General features: G+C 38.6%; 1 protein-coding gene across 2 annotated transcripts in view; it reads right to left on the reverse strand.

Moving 5' to 3' along the window:
* DENND2B (DENN domain containing 2B) overlaps positions 1 to 21774 on the reverse strand; it is a 192200-nt gene extending 170426 nt beyond the window's left edge. For both annotated transcript variants that reach the window (XM_080688683.1, XM_080688686.1), the window contains exon 1: positions 21679 to 21774. The gene's annotated coding sequence lies outside the window, so the exon portion shown is untranslated. The remainder of the gene's footprint in view (positions 1 to 21678) is intronic.
* Positions 21775 to 21812: the final 38 nt, after the last annotated feature.

The raw sequence follows: 21812 nt of genomic DNA on the forward strand, positions 1-21812 counted from the left end.
TTTTTTTTTTTAATCATGGGGAGTTTAAGATACATCCTGAAAATAATTTAACTTGTTTACAATAGAACAGAAATAGTGGCAAGAACCAAACTGATAAAGCCCATTGTTCCTTTGCCAAAAAAAAAAAAAAAAAAAAAAAAAAAGGATATTAACATGAATTACCAGTATTAACTCTAGCTCAATAATATTGAGGCCAGAGGGTGTTTGGCCTTTCTTAGAAAACCTTACATACAGTGTGACACAGTGATCTGTGTGAAAAATAAATCAATTCTTAATAAAGTGAATTGGTCTACATTAAGAAAACCCAAAATTTCAGTTGTTGTTGAGGCACACTGGAAAACTCAGGAGACAACTTGAAACTAGGCAAATTAGAGTAAGTTTTACTTCAAATTCAAAATCCAGCAGTGAGTTTCTACCCTGGTTCATTGACGTGCTTAAATCCTTCAGGAGACACAGGCCGTATTTGGATGGACTTAGCCTTCTCCAATCTTCTCCAACCTCAGTTTTGGGTGATACTACCCTCCACATGCAACTAGAGAACTCATGTACTAGACTCCTTGGGGGAAAGGTGCCACAGAATCTAATACTTCAGGCAAATTCCACCTGCAGCTCCCTAAGCTCTGTAAGGAGATTCTTAAATTTCCCACTTCCAAAGCTATTAAAATTTCTACTGTTAAAGTCCTGATTTTCTTGTGAGTGGTATCTGTAAAGAAAGCCAACTCAACAGAAAGCATCAAAATTTTCTGTGTTCAGACCCAGGAAAGTAATCGTTTTCATCTCTGGCAGCAATAATAAGATACAAATAGTTCTTTTTGTTTGCCAATTCCATTGCAAATTATGCATGGAACTTTTTTAATTCCTAAGAAAAAACTTAATTAGATCTGCTCTTTCAGAAAGAAAATTAACATCCCTTAAGTTTGCTAAATATAGTTTTGAGTCTAAATTCCACTGTCAGTATTAATCTTAATACTAGTCAAAGATTTATGAGACACTGACATCTGAAATGTTTTAACACTATTGCAAATGGTCTAATTTAATAATTTGCATTAACCTAATGTCCACATCACTTGACAAATAAAGCCAAGTATGTATAAAGTACTAAGGGAGATGTAAGCTCTATGAGGACAGGATCCAGGTCTATCTTGCTAATAATTACATCTATGTGCCCAGCACAATTTTCATCCTATATAATAAAAGGCTAATATGCAAATTGTCCCCTCGACCAGGAGTTCAACGGGTGGGATCCAGCTGGCCCACCCCAATCGGGCCTATCAAGCTGGCTGGGGGTAAAGGCCGAGGGCAGCTGGTGGGCCTGCCCTGCCCTCCCCAATCGGGGTGGGAGGGGCAATTGGGGGTGGGACCAGCCCACCAACTGCCTGCGGCCCCTCCCCCAGGCTGGCCCTGCCCCCAATCGCCCCTCCCCCATCAGGGGGCAGGGCAGGCCCACCAAATGCCCTCGGCCCCTCCCCCCAGCCCGCCTGATAAGCCCCGATCGGGGTGGGCCAGCCAGACCCCACCCATGCACGAATTCGTGCACCGGACCTCTAGTCATGAAATAGTTGCACAAAAAATATATGCTGTCTGAGTAAATGAAAAATAAAAACACTCCCCATAAAGTTACAATCCTATGGAAGCAAGTGACTTGTAAACAATAGAATGAACTAACAGCTTTAGGAAGGATATTGGCAACAACAAAGAGGAAGGGGTAATTAGCATTAGCTGGCTTTGGACTTTAATCAGAATATATATTGAGACATGCAGAGATTGCTTATAGGAGGAATTTGGTATATTTAGTGCTGAATTTAGGGATCTCAGAGATATACTTTCCCATGTCCCATTATTCAGTCCCCTCAACACAGAGCCAAGACAAGATTTGAGCATAAACATCCTGGCTCTAATTTGGATAGTATGAATACTGTTCCTTTCATCCTCCCTCATACGTCTCCTCCACCCCCAAGCCATTTCCTCTGTACTGTCTTCTGTCAGTCTAAGGAAAGTTTCCTAATCTTTAGAAGCAGCAGCTTTCGTTCTCTTTGTGTGGAGAAGTGCAATATACTCTGATTACTCTGGTTATATTCCATACAGATGCCAGGCAACACATCTTATAGCTAAGGGTCTGTTTAATATTTTAACTGTGTGGTGCTTACAATTCAACTGTTTTGTTACATACCAGAAAAGCACTTGACATCACAGAAATGGGCTTTACTTCCTATTGCTATTTTAAATCCTGCACTTAAGATTGGTAAGTAGTTTGGGTTTTCTGGTTCCTGGATTTCCCTTTGTATGTTTCTTTGAAGGACAAAGGGGTTAAGATGTTCAAGGAAGTCTTTCAGGTTTGCAGGTCTAGTACTCATGGAGCAGTTATTTCATCCTAACGTAATGTTATATGTGGTTATTAAAGGAGCTTATTTATGCCTGATGATGCAAACAATAAGGTTTCTTTAAGGCAGGCAACAGGAAGAGATTGTGTGCCCAGATGATCTTTAAGTTTTCTAGATTGTGCTTTTCCACATATCAGGTCTTTTAAAAACTTTTTTTTAATATATTTTATTGATTTTGTACAGAGAGGAAGGGAGAGGGATAGAGAGCTAGAAACATCGATGAGAGAGAAACATCGATCAGCTGCCTCCTGCACACCTCCCACTGGGTATGTGCCCGCAACCAATGTACATGCCCTTGACCAGAATCGAACCCGGGACCCTTGAGTCCGCAGGCCGACGCTCTATCCACTGAGCCAAACCGGTTTCGGCCTTTTAAAAACTTTTAACAAAAATAATATGTTTTGTTTAAACAGCTAAACATAAATGCGAAAGATTGAAATCATTCTAAAACGTTTTTAAAAAATAATTATTAATCGCTAATCCATAACTTCAACAAGTACTATTTAACCCAATCCTGCTTTGCATTGCCCCTATATTTGAGTAGAACCTCATTTCTAAAGCACCACATATTTGAAGTTTTTCCATAATAAGCTTTAAGATTTTGGGCCAGTTTTGACATAAAATGCTCTGAAATAGTTATCAGGAGTGCAAAGGGATGAGTTTGTCACTCCTTTTGCCTTTTTAGTTGCCTCTTTTCCAAGCCCTCAAAAGGCAAATGGGGTTTACATTCACACAGATGAAACTAAGTCAGTTGTGTGAGTCCTTGTAATTCATTTTTATCGTCAGTAAAGCATATGTTCCTAACTCCTAGTTCAGAATCATCCAAGAAGCATGTCAGAAATACAGATTTTGGCCCAGTTCCAGACCCACTAAATTGGAATCTCCAAGATTAAGAAACACTAGCCTAAATTTATTCTATTATCTTTACTTTGTCAGTTCTACATATGGTGATTTTCCCTTGGAGGAAAGCCCCACGATTGCCACACACTCACACAGGCTTCCTAAAAGGAATCAAGCAGATATACATGAGTTGAAATATAATGTAGTTCTTTCCTTCATAATAACCAATTTACCTGGGCACAGCTACGTTTATAGCCTACCTCCGAAAGAAATAAGTCCTTAAACTGAATGTTTTTTAAAAATGCCCTACTAAAGTTTAAACAAAGTTTAGTAAGATATTAAAATAGATCATTGAGGAATCAGCAAGGTTTTGTTATATAAATATAACAGCACTAATAGGCCACTCAAACTAAATGTCTATCTTTTGTAATTTAATAAAATAATCCATAATACTGCCTAATTGTTATATTGTGTTATTCCTATAGTCTATTAAAATATCTTATATTCTATTAAAAGCTACTTAATTTAAAAAAATCTACAGGGGTCAAAAGCATAGAACCCAAAATGTGTGTGCACAAATATTTGACATCGTGAATATATGTTTAATGTTTTAAAAAAACATAGAGCCCAGCCGGTGTGGTCAGTGGTTGAGCACCGACGTATGAACCAGAAGGTGACAGTTTGATTCCCAGTCAGGGAACATGCCCGGATTGTGGGTTTGATCCCTAGTAGGGGGCGTGCAAGAGGCCTGAAGAGAGGGCAACTAGAGAGCAAGAGTGGGAAGGAAGACTTCCTTTTCTCTGTATATTCTTTTATACTCTTCAGGCAATCACTGTGGTTTCTTGTATATTCTTCCAAAGATGTTCAAATGGAATGTAAAATTATTATATACCTCGATGTGGAGATTGTGGGGACAAGAAGAGATAAACCAAAGAATTTATAAGACATGGGCAATAGGGTGGTGAAGACGTGTGTGTGTGTGTGTGTGTGTGTGTTTGGGTGGGGGTAGAAGCTTGGAGAAGGGGGAGAAAGGGGAGGGAATTGGAGACATCTGTAATACTATCAACAATAAGAATATATATATTAATAAATAAATACAAAGAAAAATTATTTATGTGCATATAATGCATTTTTGGAAGGAGAGATCTGTAGCCTGTAACAAAATCTCAAAGGTGTTCATTATCTTAAAAAAGGAAAGCATCACCATTCTAGAGCAAGGATAAGGGTTCTCTACCCCAGTCCTTTGGTAAGCTTAGCAGAATTGCAACCTTGTCTGCTTTTGAGTATTACCATGCATCATTCCAGACTACAAAATAGCTTCAGTAAGCATTGTTGGTTAACTGTGCATGTGGTTATAAAATACCACATCTGTTTGTAAATAACTTTCTAATTTTTATGTTTTTCCCTCAAACAATCCCTCCAGTGAACAGTCCCTTCTGTTACTGTTTTGACTGACAATGAAAATCTATAGAAAATTTCTGGCATATATCTATATATATATATCAAGACAGTAGATGTCTTTCTCTCACGACCTGAAAATGTTCTATTGGTATAAAAAAGATTTTATTTATATCTAAACAGAATTTAAGGGGCAAAAATTATTTAATACTCCTGGTCGATATAACTAACATAAGTTATAGGGTTATTAATAAACATCCTGCCCTAGCCGATTTGGCTCAGTGGATAGAATGTCCAACCAGACTGTAGGGTCGCGTGTTCGATTCCAGTCCAAGGCACACGGCCTGGTCGGGGAGTGTGCAGGAGGCAGCCAATCAATGTGTCTCTCTCACATCAATATTTCTCTCTCTGTGTCTCTCCCTCTTCCTTCCACTCTCTCTAAAAATCAATGGAAAAATATCCTCAGGTGAGGATTAACAATAAAATAAATAAACATCTAAATGCGGAGAAAAAGGAACCCTCATGCACTGCTGGTGGGAATGCAGATTGTTGCAGCCACTGTGGAAAACAGTATGGAGTTTCCTCAAAAAATAAAAAATGGAATTCCCATTTGACCCAGCAATCCCACTTCTAGGAATATATCGCAAGAAATCAGAAACTCCAATCAGAAAGGATATACTAGTATGCACCCCTATGTTCATTGCAGTACAATTTACAATAGCTAAGATTTGGAAACAACCTACGTGCCCATCAGCAGATGAGTGGATTAAAAAACTGTAGAACATCTACACAGTGAAATACTATGCTGCTGTAAAAAAGAAGAAATGCTTACCATTTGCAACAGCATGGATGGACCTGGAGAGCATTATGCTAAGTGAAATAAGCCAGTTGGAGAAAGATAAATATCACATGATCTCACGCATTTGTGGAATAAAATGAACAACATAAACTGATGAACAAAAATAGAGCCAGAGGAAAAAATATTTTAGAAAATAACAGAAGTAATCCTGTTATTTGCAGATATTTATTATTTCCTACAACTTTTATAATATTATACTATGTTAGTACAGTTTTGGTAATATTATTACATTTAAAATCTTTTTTTGAAATATTAATGTATATTGCATAAAATATTTAAAATCGTTTTTCTTGAAATATTGTTTATTGCATGTAAGTGGTAAATTATTTTGTATCTACAATCTGATAATAGATTTATTTTGTATATTGTAAAAAATAAATAAAATAAATATCGTAGAGCCATACCCTTTAAGATAAACATTAATTTTGTCAGGATGGTAAATCTCATTTGGATTTCAGTGATTATAAAATATTATAATTGCATTTTAACAAAATCATAAATGTTAGTTTTAAAAGATAACTGCTTAACTTATCCCCTTTTTCATAGTAGAATATATTTCCTTGCCTGAATATCATGTAATGAGTGCCTTTCACTCTTCCCTGCCAAAGTGCATAAAAGATACAATACATAAAATCAAGGTTCTTTTTCTATAACCAGCTTTAAAAAGATTCAGTCTGACCTATGTCCATTTATTTTATTGCTCTGTAATGTTGTTGTTTTGCCGGGGGGAGGGGGAGTTATTCCAAATACCAGTCTATTTTCTATTTATTTAAGGAAAGTACTTGACTGATGATGCTGGGCGGGCTGGACCTGGGAGAAAATGAGATGCCGGGTGCTCTTTAAATGGATAGGAGACAAGAGCAGACTCAGAAAAGCTAAGCCTGGAAGGTCTCCTCACTTGTTCGTCTTGCTGAACAGTCCTTTTTCCTTCTCTCATGGGTTTGAAGATAATTTTAAATTGGAAGAAATTAAAGTCTAAAAATTTACTGATTTGAAACTGGTTACCAATCATTGTTCCAGTGGTATCAATCTTAGATCTAATCAAACATCTCTAGATTAAAGAATGATTTACCCCTCATGACTAAGTTTACTGAATTCTGTTCAAGCATCCCTGAAATAATAATTATGGGAATTAATGTCTTCTAGTCATTTTCTAGATTGATTTCAAAAACAAAAAATGAACCTATAGCAAGCAAATGAGGAAGGTACATATAAACAAGTCAGAATAAAATAGGTGGTATAAAACAGTGGTCGGCAAACTGCGGCTCGTGAGCCACATGTGGCTCTTTGGCCCCTTGAATGTGGCTCTTCCACAAAATACCACGGCCTGGGTGAGTCTATTTTGAAGAAGTGGCGTTAGAAGAAGTTTAAGTTTAAAAAATTTGGCTCTCAAAAGAAATTTCAATCGTAGTACTGTTGATATTTGGCTCTGTTGACTAATGAGTTTGCCGACCACTGGTATAAAAGAAATAAAGAGGAAATGTAGGAATTTGCAGAAGCAGTAGTGATTCTTACGGAGAATGCAGGGAAAGGGACTTGAAACCAAACTTCAATGACTGTTAGAATTTCTATTTCAATAAATAGGAGGGGAGATCATTCAGAACAAAAGGAATTGCCTGAGCTGTGAAAGTGAAATACTGGCTTTAAGAACAATGACTGGTCCTCCTCTGACTAGAGTAACCGAGGCTAAAAAGGTAGATTAAGTAGAAAATAGTTTGGCAGTTCAATATAGAATTACCATGTGACCCAGCAATTCTACTCCTAGGTATATATCCCAAAGATTGAAAACAGGTGTTCAGATAGTGTACACATTCATAGCAGCACTATTCACAATAACCAAAAGGTAGAAACAACCCAATATCCATCAACAGATGAATGGATGAATAAAATGTAGTATATTTAGATAATAGAATATTATCTGGCCACAAAAAGAATGAAGTACTAATACATGCTGCAGTGTGATGAGCACTGAAAATATTATGTAAGTGAAAGAAGCCAGACAAAGGTCAAATGTTGTATGATTCCACTTATTTGAAGTATCCAAATAGGTAAATCTACACAAAAAGAAAGATTAGTAATGGCCAGAGGCCAGAGGGAGGAAGAAATGGGTATGGGATCTCCTTTTGGGGTGATGAAAATGTATTGAAACTACACAGACGTGATAGTTGCACAACATTTTGAATGTAATTAATGCCACTGAATTATACATTTTTAAATGATTTTTATGCTGTATGAATTTCACCTCAAATTTTTTTGAAAAGGTAGATTACAGATTACTACTAGGGCTTGCTAATATCCATCCCAGTCCCCAGAAGTTTTATGTTGCAGTCATCCTGAAGTTGGGCAGAGCCATGTGACTCTTCTGGACAACAGACTGTGAGCAGAATGGATAGATGTCACTTCCTGGTCAAAGTATTGAAGAATGGGTGAGAGATGTCCATTCTTCTCTTCTCTGCCACATGGATCCAAAGCCATGTGAGTCAATGGAGCAGACTCTTTCTGAATAAACTAGCACCTCCCTACTGACCCATGCTGGACATACTGCATTAATAAGAAATATGCTTTTGTTGTTTTAAGCCATTGAAATCTTAAGGGATGTTACTGCAGCATAAGCTAAGCCTACTCTGACCGGTATAAGGGTCAGATCTAGAAAGGCCATGAAAGTGATATTAAGAAATTTTAATTTTATTCAGAAGGGTGTGGAAAGACAATATTTTTAAGGAAAAAAGTGACATGATGTGCACTTGAGAAAAATAATTCTGGATGCAACGTGCAGAGCAAATTAGAAACAAAAGTAGTCCTCAACCTTGGTTGCATGCTAGATATCACCAGAGGAGAACTGCAATCATCTTCCAACTCCTTTATATTTCTATAAAGAATAAAATATTTGTCCTCTTGGAAAAAAAATCATCTGAGGAGCTTTTCAAAAGGCAATTCTCTGGTCCAGGATATCTTTATTTTTTTTTTATTTTTTTTTTAATATATTTTATTGATATTTCACAGAGTGGAAGGGAGAGGGATAGAGAGCTGGAAACATCGATCAGCTGCCTCCTGCACACCTCCCACTGAGGACGTGCCCGCAACCAAGGTACATGCCCTTGACCGGAATCGAACCCAAGACCCTTCAGTCCGCAGGCCGACGCTCTATCCACTGAGCCAAACCGGTTTCGGCCAGGATATCTTTAGATATTATGAATCAGAATCTCTAAGGGACATGTCTAGTTCAGATGACCAAATTTACATGCTTAATAGATTCAAATAAACAGTACAATTTAACTATTTTCTTAACAAATGGAATCATAAATGCTTAGGGAGTTATTAAAATAGTAAACTATGAAAATGTTACTCATATTAACATGTGTATAGTCATAGTTATGACTGTAAAAATTTATACACCAGTACAATGGGAGTGGCAGTGTGCATGCATCTACCTTATTGCCAATTGGTAGTGCACCCTAACATTTCTGGTATGCTAGGAAACATGGTTGACACACTGGAGTCAGAGGACAGAGCCATCCTCAGTCTCCCAAAAGGCCAAGCTCTTCCATCTTACATCTACTATCTCATTTCCTCCTTTCTTTCCTCTTTTCTTCTCTTTTAGGATACTAGCATTCCATTCTGTCCTTAGTTCCTTCCTCCTGAGTATCTAACTCATCAGCCAACTTTCAATTCATCAAGACTTGAAGAGCCAAGAGTTAAAGATTCAAAAAGTCTAGGTTATAGATGCATTGGAAGCTTTCACTCTAAACTTCATGTATATGTGGCGGGGGGAGAGTGGGGAGTACTACCAAGTGATGATTTATTAAATGCAATTGCTAAGAGCCTCAGCTTTCCAGCATAGAGATTATAAAGAAATAGATCCTCTGCTGACCATAATTCAGTTTGTGTTGCAAAAGCAAATCTTCAGAGCATCTCAAGAAAAAGGTTTTTTTAACCTCTGATAAATAGAATTGAAGTGACTGACAGAAAAAGCACCTTTATCATTTCTGAAACCCTACTACAAGGTGCAAAAGAAACTGACAGGCTTCACTACAAACCTCCTCTCAATACTAAATACTGCCCAACAATCCTTTTACTTTTTCTTTGTGACTTAGCTCCTCTTTTTGCTCCCCACAGCAACTGTTCTAAGCATATTTTCAAAACTTCTAACTACTGCCAGCAGGTAACCACTGAGAAAACAGAGATGTGACTCTCTCAAAGTTCCTGTACTGTGTCAAAATGTACCTTCTTTCCTCCCTGTCCCAGAAGCATGCCTATTCCTTGGGGAGAATAATCTCTACTATGTTTTATCGCCTGCATTTCATGTCTTCTTTTTCTAGCTAATTTTTGTGAGTGCCTCCTCGACTGTTTTCTGAGAAAGGGTATGTAGGAAGTGAATATATTACTACTTTGCAAGGCTGAAAATGGTTTCAAGCTATGCTCCCCCTGAACTGAATTTGTCCTTGTAAAGAATTCTAGGTAAAAAAATATATTTTTGATTCAGATTTTAGAAGGTGTTGCCCCACTGTTAATATACTTTTTAATACTGCAGCTGAGGAATATAATGCTTTTTTTGGTCTCTGGAAGCTTATAGAATCTTTTCCGAAATTTCATGATGATGTGCCTTGGTACTTTTTTAAACACTGGTTTAAGGCACCTGGTGAGCCTTTTTAATGTGGAGGCTCATGTCCTTTCGTGCCAATAAATGCTCCTGTATTATTTTTAAAATAAATTTCATTCCCTGCATTTTCTTTAATTTCCTTCTACAACTCCTATTATTTATATGTTGAACCCCCTAGATTGATCTCTTTAATTGTCCATCTCATTGTCTTTTTGTTCTACTTTATGGGGGATTTTGTTAAATTTTTCCTTCTAACTCTTCAATTTTTTTATTTCAACTATTTTATATTTTTACTTTCCAAATGCTCTTTCTTGTTCTGATTGTTCCTTTTTTTCTATAGCATCTTGAGCTTCTTTCTTGACATTCTCTACAGTTCCAGCATTACTATCAACACCTTCTCCTACCTCTAGGACCACTATTTTCCAGTATCCTTCATTACTACCTCTTCTTTTACATACCCTTTAATTAGAAGATTTTCTCTTGGCTCTTTTCTACATATAGCCTCTCCCTAGGCATCTTATCTGCTTGCATGGTTTGAATAAAATATGCTGATATTTCCAAACTATTATCTCTAGCTCCAACCTTTTCTCTTGAGTTCCAGACCTGAATTTCCAACTATTTGGTGGATATTTGCACCTGGATGTACCAAAGACACCCCACATTTTTCATCCTATTGCTGGCTTCAGGCAGTCTATGCTCCAATCTCATAAATAACTTGTCATTCCCAAAAAATATCAAGAAAGTTAACATCTTTGCCGAAACCGGTTTGGATCAGTGGATAGAGCATTGGCCTGCGGACTGAAAGGTCCCGGGTTCGATTCCGGTCAAGGGCATGTACCTTGGTTGCGGGCACATCCCCAGTGGGAGGTGTGCAGGAGGCAGCTGATCGATGTTTCTCTCTCATCGATGTTTCTAGCTCTCTATCCCTCTCCCTTCCTCTCTGTGAAATATCAATAAAATATATTAAAAAAAAAAAAAGAAAGTTAACATCTTTGATAGACCCAACTCAAATGTTATCTCTTCAGTAAAGCCTTCTATGACTTCTTCCTACACCCAGGCAGAATGTATTACTCCCCCTCTTTGAACATAAGACAAGAGTTCATAGCCCATAACACCTGTTCACAACTATTGTTCACCGTGACCCAATCTGTCTAGAAAGTACACCTCTTGAAGATGTATCCATCTTCAACACTTAGCAAATGGCAATTACTCAATAAATAGCTGTTGAATTACAGTAATTTCAAATAAATATACAGTATAAATATTTGACTATGTAATCATTAAATAAGCAAAGAATCTAACCAGAGACCTAGCCCTCTAGGAAAAAAGTTATATGACTTTAAGAATAAATGTGTAGATATTTTTAATCTTAAAAGATTATTATTTTTTAACCAAACATTTCCAGTCCTATCCAAAGGCACATTCTTCATAGTCACTTACACATGTACACATTCAGAAATTAAATAACTAATCACTTTTAAATTATCTGCTCACCCAAACAGGTGCCTGAACAGTTTCCTTAAAATGCTGGACACATTTCTGTTGCTGTTTGGAATAACCAAAAATAAAACAAAAAGGGCAAAAAGATATTTCTTTAGAATGTATCATCAATATAAAAGTGTTAGTAATGGGTATTCAGTCATTCTGGTAACTTTTTTTCAGAAATATCAAGTGATTGGAGAGTAAAGAAGATCACTCATGAACCCTAACTGGGGCACTGCGACTAAGGACATCACAAGGCTGATTAAAGAATGTTCATTTGTATGCAAGGATGTAAGCATTTTTGTGGGCTTTTTGTTTACTTCAGTTTGGGTTTGATTTTCTTTTTAAAACTATGCCCTAATGCCAAATCTTATGTGTGTGTTATTTCTTTTTACTGTTGAATTGATGCTATGTTAAGATATAAGCACAAACATCTCCTAAGTGTTTTAAATCCATCCAATTGTTTGAGAAGGCATACGTGCTGGGCCAATGAAGCCAAAACATTAGAGCTAGGAATTTTGATGAAGATAATAATTGCTTACAGACCAGCTTGTTTTAACTTGCTGAACAAAGAACACAATTTTATACCACATTTTCATCACGGGCTTTTTCTCTACATAATCACTACTGTAATGAGCACTTTAAAAGGGGAGATTATCTACAGGTTAAACATTAAGGAAATTATCAATTAGATTCCATCATCTTCAAAATTTCACTTACTCAAACTTTATATTAATTAAAAAATATCTTTTTTTTTTTTTGCTGGCATAAGCACTGTTTTGATTCTTCACAAACCACTTGTTTAGTGTGCACAGCATAAATCTAAGAACGAAGAAACTCAGTTAATTTCCAGTCCTGCCCTGAATGGTTCTATAGCCTTTGATATGTCAGTTATTTCTTTGTGCCTGAGTTTATTTCTAGGACATTTCTGTATAGCAATATAGTTCCATCTTTCTCACATTTGAAAGCTGCATTCAGCCCCTGTTCCTGTGTCAGGGGTTACTCCCTCACTCCTTCTCCCCCCTCAGGTGCTTCCATCACTTACAGACCCCACAATTCAATATTCAACCAATACTTATTTAGGGCCTACTCCATGGCAGGCAAGTCATTGAATGTGGAGATGAGCTCCATCCCTAAGAGGACAGTGATACTAGTTTCCTATTAACAGAAAGGATTGTCTCAATTATTCTGCTTGTCTCACCCTGGCTCTGGATTTCCTATCCTTTACTTTCTCTAGAATATGTAGCTGAAGTCCTAAATATAAAGGTGGTGCATATTTACAGAACTGTCAGTCACTCAGCTATGAGAGGGTTACAGGCCAGGCAGTCCAAGAATCAAAATGGTTTTCAAGACAGAGATAAGTAGTCAGGGAAGAGACCAAAGTCACCAATTCACAAGAGCAAGGTAACTCTATGAATGGTGCCAGTGCTGACCCTAGGTCTGCTGCATCTTTTTGCCCTCTGACGCAGAACTCTCCAGTGTTAGCAAGCTATAGTGACTTCTGATTCCCTTAAGGCAGGGAGTCATTCGTCTCAGTGCATAAGCCTTCGGTATCAGTTGTGCAAAGTCATGGTCACATCTTCCAATTAATTATGAAACCTTGTAAATTACAGAGGGGCAAGGAGGTCCCATAGACCTATGTTGCACAGAAGTATTAAGGGGCCAGACTCTAGACAGGGGTGGGCAAACTTTTTGATTCGAGGGCCGCAATGGGTTCTTAAACTGGACCGGAGGGCCGGAACAAAAGCATGGATGGAGTGTTTGTGTGAACTAATATAAATTCAAAGTAAAGGAGCGGATGGGAGAGCAAGAGAACCGGATAAAACAGCCGGATCCGGCCCACGGGCCGTAGTTTGCCCAAGGCTGCCTAGCAGCAGACCTTAAATTTGAGATTCCAAACTCTGGACATGTGCTCATCATTCCCCATCTACCCATCCCATTGGTGTGTGCATGCCAATCTTCTATATTCTTATTCTCTGATCTGTAATTTGCCCTGATCCTTGCCATTCAGAGGTATTCTGGTTCTGATCCATGGCTGTGTTCTGATCTTGGGTCATGTATATGCTCCCAATCTGAAACGTATCTGGCTCCAGATCCCTGGCCCAGGCCTGAGCACAAACTTTATTCTTTTCACCTGCTCCTATGCCATTCTTTCAGCCACATCACAGCTCTGGTCCTGCTTCCCCATCCATTGCTGTCTGCAGTTCTGCTGGCTAGTATTTTAGAATCCTTTTTTAGCTCCCTCTGGCAGGACAAAAGAAGTGTGTTATTTATTAGTTTACTTATTCAGAGAGGACCTAACTTTGCTCATGTTTAACTATAGTATATATGTCAAGTTATTGTATTTTTGTGTCTCAAGTTTCTCATCTTTAAATTAATACATTTGCCACCACATTCCCTTAAAGATATAGACTTAATTAAAACAACACAGTTTCTAGGATTACAATAAAGCTATCATACTTCTGCATTCCTAACTTTTAATGAGTTTTGAGTATTAAAAACATTTAGAAACAAATCAGTTCCTAAAAGGAATAAACATTTTGAGTTATTTTTTTAAATATAGTATCTCTCTCACTTCACAAAATATTTCTAAAATATTATGTAAAGAAGTATTATAAATTAACTAACTAGATCACATTCTTCAGAAGAAACTCAATGGTGGATTCTTTTTCTTAGTGAAGAAGGATTTTGGAAATGTTAACAATTATCCCATAATTAACAAGTTTTATATATTCAGATATAATTGCATTGAGTTTTCTGAAAGAGACTTATCTTAACAATCTTATGGGAAAGGAACATTCTAAGTACATTTTATTGGGTTAATTCACTTTAAGGCTTTGACTTTTCTTCTAGAGAATTACACTACTAAAACAGATGTGTTCTTCTTTTAAAAACATGAGAATTTCCATTGTGCTAGTAGAAAGAGCAGATTCTAAAGTGCTATATAAAGGATGCTTCTAAAATGTAAAAGAGTTAAAGGAGATTCTTCATCTCAATTCCTAGGAGATGCTGTAGGGAAAGGGTAAACAGAAGCAAACAGTTTCCTGAAGTTGTGCCAAGGCTACATGTCAACTGCCTGGCAGGAAATGCTTTTGGAGGGCCTAGATAAACAGACTATCTTCTTCTTTTTTTTTTTTTTTTCATCCTCTCCTGCTTCTTACAAAACAAATGTACTGACTTTAGCATCATAAACACAATAAGGAGAAGAGGGCACACAGGATTTTAAGTGATGATACCTACATATTCTATATGACAGTTATATCATCTGCCCTTCACTTTTTTTTTTAATATATATTTTATTGATTTTTTACAGAGAGGAAGGAAGAGGGATAGAGAGTTAGAAACATCAATGAGAGAGAAACATCGATCAGCTGCCTCTTGCACACCTCCTACTGGGGATGTGCCCGCAACCAAGTTACGTGCCCTTGACCGGAATCGAACCTGGGACCTTTCAGTCCGCAGGCTGGCGCTCTATCCACTGAGCCAAACCGGTTTTGGCTGCCCTTCACTTTTAACTCACATGAATCTCATAGTAAGTAGTTCCATTAGGATAGGACAAGACCTGAAAACCAGCAGCTCTGCAGTTGGAGAGTGACTGATGACTTGATTTGGTGCCAGGATATTGTCAGAAACAAGTGACCTTAGAAAACAAGTGGTAAACGCCCTAACTGGTTTGGCTCGGTGGATAGAGCTTCGGCCTGAGGACTGAAAGGTCCCAGGTTCGATTCCGGTCACGGACCTGTACCTTGGTTGCGGGCACATCCCCAGTAGGCGGTGTGCAGGTGGCGGCTGATCTATGTTTCTCTCTCATCGATGTTTCTAACTCTTTATCCCTCTCCCTTCCTCTCTGTAAAAAAATCAATAAAATATATATTTTTTAAAAGTGGTAAACAATAAAGGGAAAATCAACCTCACAGCTGGCTGAGATTGCAGCACCAGTTGGGCCAAGAAACAGACCAGCCAGAAATTTAACAGTGATCTCCCAAGAACAAGACAGCCATGGTGGGCCGTGATAAGCTCTCACAAATCCTTGGTGATCTGGAAGGTGTGCACATGTTCAAGGTTATACACAGACTGAATGTGAGGCCTTGCACACACAGAAAACAAAAGTCATGGCAGACTAAACTGAACTTTACATGTGTTCCCCAACCCATACACAGACCAATCAGCAAGCAGAAGAAGCCTAACTAGGCTCAAAATATTTAAATACAACCTCTTACTGATTATGGGCCGACTACTAAGCTCTGCTGACAATCCCTAGGGAGTCAGGCTGTAAAAATAAAAACAAGAATGAAAAGAAAAAATCTGAGGCGAGACATCTGTAGCCATACACTGCAAGGGAGACAGACACTACAGAATTAGTTAGGCAAATCACTAAACAAGTAAACTAACAAACAATAGCCAACAATCTCTGGAAAGGGGAGCAGATCAAAATCTAGAGCTGCTGTATTATCTAAAATAGAGGTCAGCAAACTATAGCCCATGGCCCAATTATGGCCCACTGCCTGTCTCTCACATAAATTTTTTTGGGGGAGACATCTATAGTCACCATTTACATATCTGTTTTCACACAACAGCAGAGTTAAGTAGTTACAATAGAGACTATATTGCTTACAAAGTCTGAAATAATTATTATCTAGTTCTTTATAGAAAAAGTTTCTTGGTCCCTGATGTAAAATGTTCCATTTTCAACAAAAAAATTATGAGACATACAAAAAAGAAAAGAAAGTAGAACACATACACACGAGGAAAAAAATGCATTTAATAGAAACTAGATCTAAGGGGGCCCAAATGTTAGATTTAACAAAGACTTCAAGGCAGCTATCATAAATATGTTCAAAGAACTGAAAAAAATAAGCCTTATTAATTTAAGGAAAGTATGGCAACTCAATAGAGAATATCAATAAAAAGATAGAAATTATAAAACAAAACAGAGAAATGCCAGAGTTGCAAAGTACAATAACAGAAATGAACATTTACTAGAGAGGCTCGAAAACAGATTTGAGATTACAAAAAAAAGAATCAGTGATCATGAAGACAGAACAATAGAGATTATCGAATTTAGAGAAAAGGAAAAAGAATGAAGAAAAATGAACACTCTTTCAGAAACCTGTGGGACACCATCAAGTATACCAACATTTTTTGTTTTTTTAATATATTTTTATTGATTTTAGAGAGAGGAAAGGAGAGGAAGAGAGAAACATCGGATTGGCTGCCTCCTGCATGCCCCCTACTGGGCATTGAGTCTGCAACCCAGGCATGTGCCCTGACTGGGAATCAAACTGGAAACTTTTTGGTGCATGGGTTGACATTCAACTGAGACATACCAGCCAAACAAAAAAAGTCACATTCATTCATATGATACATTTATATGACTTATCCAGAAAAGTGGTTGTCTGGGTCTAGCAGTGGGAGCTGAGACTGACTGCATACGGAGGGCTCTAGGAATCTTTTTCAGCTCATGAAAATGTTCCCAAACTGCATTGTGGTGATGTTTGCACAATTCTGTAAATTTACTAAAAATTACTGAATTGTATACTTAAAACAGGTGAATTTCATAAGTAAATTATACCTCAGTAAAGTAGTTTTTAAGAAACTCTACATGGCTCAGCTGCTGCATCAGTGGTTGAGGGTTGACCAATGAACCAGGAAGTCACAATCCCATTCCTGGTCAAGGCACATGTGGGGGGTTTTAGGTTTCAGGTTTCAGGCTTGATCCCCAGTAGGAGGTGTACAGGAGGCAGCTGATCAATGATCCTCTCTCATCGTTGATGTTTCTATCTCTATCTCTCCCTTTCTCTCTCGGAAATCAGTAAAAAACATATTTTTAAAAACTCAACATGGCCAAAACCGGTTTGGCTCAGTGGATAGAGCATCGGCCTGCGGACTGAAAGGTCCCAGGTTCGATTCCGGTCAAGGGCACGTAACTTGGTTGCGGGCACATCCCCAGTAGGAGGTGTGCAGGAGGCAGCTGATCGATGTTTCTCTCTCATCGATGTTTCTAACTCTCTATCCCTCTTCCTTCCTCTCTGTAAAAAATCAATAAAATATATTAAAAAAAAAAAAAACTCAACATGAATTCTAATTATATCTTCCTAATTACTATTCTTCAATCTGATAGTTTTTAAAATGACAAAACTTATCCCTAATCATTCCTGCTCTGCAACCAATTTTTTAACCTCCAGTAAATTTTAAAAGATTGTGAAAGCTAATTCTCAGAAGTTTGATTCATTTTATTTAATCTATATAATCAAGATGGCAATTTTGATCATGAGTTTCTTTCATTCCCCAATAACCCAATGAATTGATGTAATCAGGCAAAATGAATGATCTGATGACTCATACTATAATACTACTTTACAAAGCTGTAATAATCCTAAAGCTCCTAAGTCTTCTGAAGGAATAAAAATACCACCTGTCAAATGAGATAATTTATACATTCTCTTGTATGTACAGTATAAATCATTGTCTAACTCAGGCATGATACCCACTTTTGCATCCCAAGTTTTTAACCCTTTTTTTGCTCCCTTCACATAGAGGAAAAAGAACTTACATTGTGCTTCACTAGACTTGTTTTTTCTCCTTAAAATGTCCCCAAAATATAGAGCACCAATCACCTTCCTCGGCTCTCAGGAATAAAGACTTCCTCCAACTCATTTAGCCCCCAAAACATGTAACTTAAGACAAATAACTTCTATGTGTTCTCTGTAACGAACTTACCCTCATGAAGTGAGAAATCATGCAAGACTTACACCAACAGTTGCTCTCTCTGTTGATGATCAGGCACATTCCTGAGCCATTTGCCCTTCCTCTGGTCTCTGCTCCATTGCCAAGTCTCACTGCTGGCTTTCTCAAGTACCTGGCTTGGGTGTGTTTGACCTGCACGGGCCCTGATGGTAGGTCATGTACCATCAATCTTATTTCCATTCAATTTTTAAAAAGAAAAAAAATGACTCTCTCAATCTGTGGTTTACAGTATAAATCTTGAAATTATAAAACTACTAGAGGCCTGGTGCAAACACTGGTGGGGTCCCTAGGCCTGGTGTGCACCCTCTCACAATCCAGGACCTCATGGGGGATGTCAGACTGCTGGTTTCGGCCCTGTCCCCGCAGGCCAGGCCAAGGGACCCTACCAGTGCACGAATTTGTGCACTGGGCCTCTAGTATGCATATAAGATCTTTGGTTAATCTTTTCCCACCCTATTCCCTCCTCCCTCCCCTCTGAAATTCATCAGTCTGTTCCATGTTTCCATGCCTGTGCATTGAGCGTCTGCCCCCTGTTGGTCAGTACGCATCATAGCTAACAGTCGAACAGTCGGACACTTAGCATATTAGCCTTTTATATGTATAGATGTAAGTATATGTAAATATACTTATAAATAGAAAAATAAATGCCAAATTTAGTGTCAGTTTTTAGGCTTCCATTTCATTCCAAGCATCTCCTTTCCCACATATTTCTAAATATTAAATTCTGGGAAAGTTACTTATAACTGAATATTCATTACATTCTTTAAAGTACATGTAGGTAGATTTTATTTTTTAATAGCCAACTCTTATCTGGCCTAATGGGTCTATTTTTTTATTCTTTATTGTTGAAAGTATTATATATGTCTCCTTTTTTTCCCCACTAACAGGGATCTATTTAAATTAAAAACTCAGTCTATTCAACAATGTCTATCAAATACCCACTAATTAACAGGCCCTGGATATTTAGGGACAACTATGATATAGTTTCTGCCTTTAAGGAGTCCATAGCTGTTGAGAGAGAATGAATTACAACTACATATAATTTAAATCAGATCAAGTGAAATAAGTACCACAATGTATATAGTTTTTAAAGCTATGGAAAAAGAGGTTGAAACTTGGGAATAACTGAAGAAGATTTCAAAGAGTTGACTTGACAAGGAAGTAATGTTTCAATTGTACCAAAATAGGGTAAGTAGGTAGCAATAGAATCCTGGGGAAGAGCCAAGTGAGGTGAGGTATGGCTATAGAATCAAGTGAGGGCATACTGGGAGACCAACATGCAGTCTGATTAAGTTAATAATGCTAGCTAATACTCATTGAGCACTTACTTTATGCCAAATGCTATTCAAAGCATTTTACAATTATTAACTTACTTGATCTGCACAACAACCCTATGAGGAATTTACTATCATTCCCATCCTATATAATAAAGAGGTAATATGCAAATTGACCGTCACACCCTTGCACACAAGATGGCTGCCCCCATGTGGTTACAAGATGGCCACGCCCATGTCATCACAAGATGGCCACCTCCATGTCACCACAAGATGGCTGCCACAAGATGCCTGGCAAAGGAGGACAGTTGGGGGCAACCGGGCCTGCAGGGGAGCGCAGTTGGAGGCAACCGGGCCGGCAGGGGAGGGCAGTTGGGGGCAATCAGGCTGGCAGGGGAGCAGTTAGGCATTGATCAGGCTGGCAGAGGAGTGGTTAGGGGGTGATCAGGTTGGCAGTCAGAAGCAGTTAGGGGCAATCAGGCAGGCAGGCAGGCAAGTGGTTAGGAGCCAGCAGTCCTGGATTGTGAGAGGGATATCCGACTGCCGGTTTAGGCCCTAGGGATCGGGCCTAAACCAGCAGTCGGACATCCCCTGAGGGCTCCCAGATTGGAGAGGGTGCAGGCTGGGCTGAGGGACACCCCCCCACCCCCCGCCGCACCAGTGCATGAATTTCATGCACCGGGCCTCTAGTTTTATGGATAACAAAACTGATATATAGAACAGTTAAGTAACCTGTTCATGGTTATACATACAGAGCTAAAATTTATGGCGCCAGGATCTTGAAGTCCGAAATAAAAAAAAAAATTATCTCATCCCTAACCACACTCATTACAAAAGCAGCTAATAGGTATCTTAGCTACGCCCTTTCTCATTAATTCCTAAGCCATCCTTCAAGGTCTACCTGAAATAATTCCTTCTCCACAAAGCCTTCTTTGATCCCCCCAACCAAACACAATCTCTTTCTCCTCTGGGCTTCATATCACTTTATCTGTTTCAGTCTCATGACAAGTCACATTTTATTCCCAACACTACAGATTTTATGTCTTGTTTTTTCTTATTTTCCTTTAGTCTGATCCATTTTCCATTCTCCACACTCCTAAGACAGTGCCTGGTACATATTAATTCTAACTAAGTTTATGGAGCACCTATTCTTTGCAAGGCATTGTGCTAAGCATTTTACAGGAATTATTTCACAGAATTCTCACAGCAACCCAATTCACAATAGCTATTTTTAGCCCCTTCTGTGACAGATAAAATACTAGATGCACCTTAAACTAGTAAAGAAGACAGACATGGTCCCTTCAAGAAGCTTACAGTCTAGGGAGGTTGGTACTATTCGTATCCCCAAGTATGGATAAAAGTGAGGTTCAAAGGATTTAAAATAATTTGTTTACCCAGAATCACACAGCAAAAGTGACAGAACCATAATTTAAACACAGTTGTCAACTTTTTGAGAGGAAAGCAGAAAATGAGCAAAAATGCTGAAGAATCCTGATACATAGGTGGTATAGCTAAGAACTGCTAATGAAGCCATCGGTTGAGAAGCCCAGGTGAGCATTTGATTTCTCTGAGCATCAGTGCTTTGTTGCACGCGGGGAGGAATCACTAATTAGCAGCGAGACCTTGGGCTGCATCTATCAAATATCCGAATGGAATGATGTGGAAGGTAACAATGCACAATTCCTTACATGCACGTGGTTCAACTATTCTTAAAAGGTGGGTTTAACTCACACAAATGTGTGAGTCCGTACTTTCCACTGGAAGGGTGAGGAAGCTGCCACTAGAGGATTAAGATTACCCTACACAACTCAAGCGTCCTCTGGTCCTGCGGGCCAGAAATACCTGCCTTCTGACTAAAGGCTGAACGTTTCTCCCAACCCCCACCCCGCCCACAGCCCGCTGGCCAGACTCCCTTCTCCAAAGGCCACTTTGGCAGCCGTACTGTTTGGTCTATCCTAGCCATCTCTTCAAATAAAAGTAGCGATATCCCAAAATATTGACCGGGCAGAAAGAGGAAACCGGACACACGAGTCTTATTCCCACAATTTCTCAGCCCAATGGGAGACCACCTGACTTTGGACCAAGTTCATTCATTACGTTAAACAGCGGAGATGACTTCCAAGGGCCAGGCCCCAGGCCCTGGGCCTCCCCGGACAGCGCGCACCGGCCGCCCTGGCTGCAGGTTACATCGACCACCGCGCCCCGCACGCCACCAGCGCTCTGCCTCTTGC

This window comes from Plecotus auritus (genome assembly GCF_963455305.1).
Source record: "Plecotus auritus genome assembly, chromosome: 9".
NCBI lineage: Eukaryota > Metazoa > Chordata > Mammalia > Chiroptera > Vespertilionidae > Plecotus > Plecotus auritus.